Source organism: Chelmon rostratus, chromosome 19 (genome assembly GCF_017976325.1).
Source record: "Chelmon rostratus isolate fCheRos1 chromosome 19, fCheRos1.pri, whole genome shotgun sequence".
NCBI lineage: Eukaryota > Metazoa > Chordata > Actinopteri > Chaetodontiformes > Chaetodontidae > Chelmon > Chelmon rostratus.
In genome coordinates, this window is record NC_055676.1 from 8896457 (window position 1) to 8897900 (window position 1444).

Genomic DNA, 1444 nt, shown 5'->3' on the forward strand with positions numbered 1-1444 from the left:
CTTCCATCAAAGTCACACTTAAAATATGCCTCACAGATTTTAGAGTATTTTAGAGCGACACACGGAGGGAAAAGTGACAAACAGGTACAGAAACATGCTCCAGCATTTATACTATCTCTGCCATCCATTTTCAGAATCACCCTCTATTGTATGTCCTGCCAGCCTTTCCCAAAATCACAAGTGAAGAAGTGAAGTAATATATAATTAATCTCTATATAATCCAGGATGTTCACAGCATTTCACTTTCCACCAAGTGTCTGTTTCTGACATCTGCGTTTGTGTGTGAAAGAAAAGCCACAATGCATAGAGAAAGCTTTGTTTTGACAAATACCTGTGTGCATGTGGACTAAGCATTGATCTAACCAACCCAACCAACGAAGGCAACCCTGTGCAAGGTTGAGTAGGTTAGCTGTGAACATTTTTTATACGAATTGTGTCCAGCTAGTCTGTCTGATGTCAGTTACATCGGCAAGGAATTTGAAATCAAGTGGAAGCATCTGCTCAGTCTTGGGAAATATCTGTTGATGATTTCCTGGTATCATAACTCACTTGCAAATGATTTCACGAGCCAACAGCTACAAAGTTCCTCTACCCAAGTCAAATTCACAGCATTTTGTAAAGGACCAACATCACATGAACAGCTTGTACTCGACTACACTGCAGGAGATCTGCTGACCTTTGAAAAAAATGGACGAAATGAACGTGAACTTGTTCATTTCCATCTGTGTGAACTGAGCTTTGAGCTATCAATTGCAAAGCGTGAACTTGCACAACGCTGATGAAAATGTGCTAATCCTTTTTGACATGTATTCCACTAAACAGTGCAAAGACAATGCATTTAATGTGTTACCTCATCATCTTCATTGTTTTGTAAGTAAATGCTTATTCTGAATTTGACGCAAACAATATAGACAATAAATATATAGAGTACAATAATAGAGGATGGACGATAGATGGAAGGGAAGCTGTGTTGTTCAGAAAACGCTCAAATCTTGTTAGAAAATGTTCAAACACTTCCTGTAAATAAACATAAAGGCTGAGATACAAGGTTTACCTGCACAATTGATCTCATGTTGGATGTAACATTAACACAAGTACTAAAACATTAAACAGAAACACAGACAAACCCCCAGAATGTATAAAGCAATCATGCATCTGGAGCATAAAACTGTACTTAACATGAGCTTTTCACTACTTCTCTGATTGCATGACTACATGTTGTTTTCAAATGTACTGTTGGTGTTGCAGGACTGAAAATTTACAGTCTCAAACAACAGAGAAACACTGAGCATTACTGACAAGAGTCACTGAGCCATTTGGATTTCCTCAGTCCAGCCTGTGCTGCAGTAAAACATCCCACTGATGTCTCACTCTGAAGCAGCTGGGGAAGTCCAGGACCGGCACTCGGAGAAACACAAGCATGCTGAAGGTCATGGTTTATAGT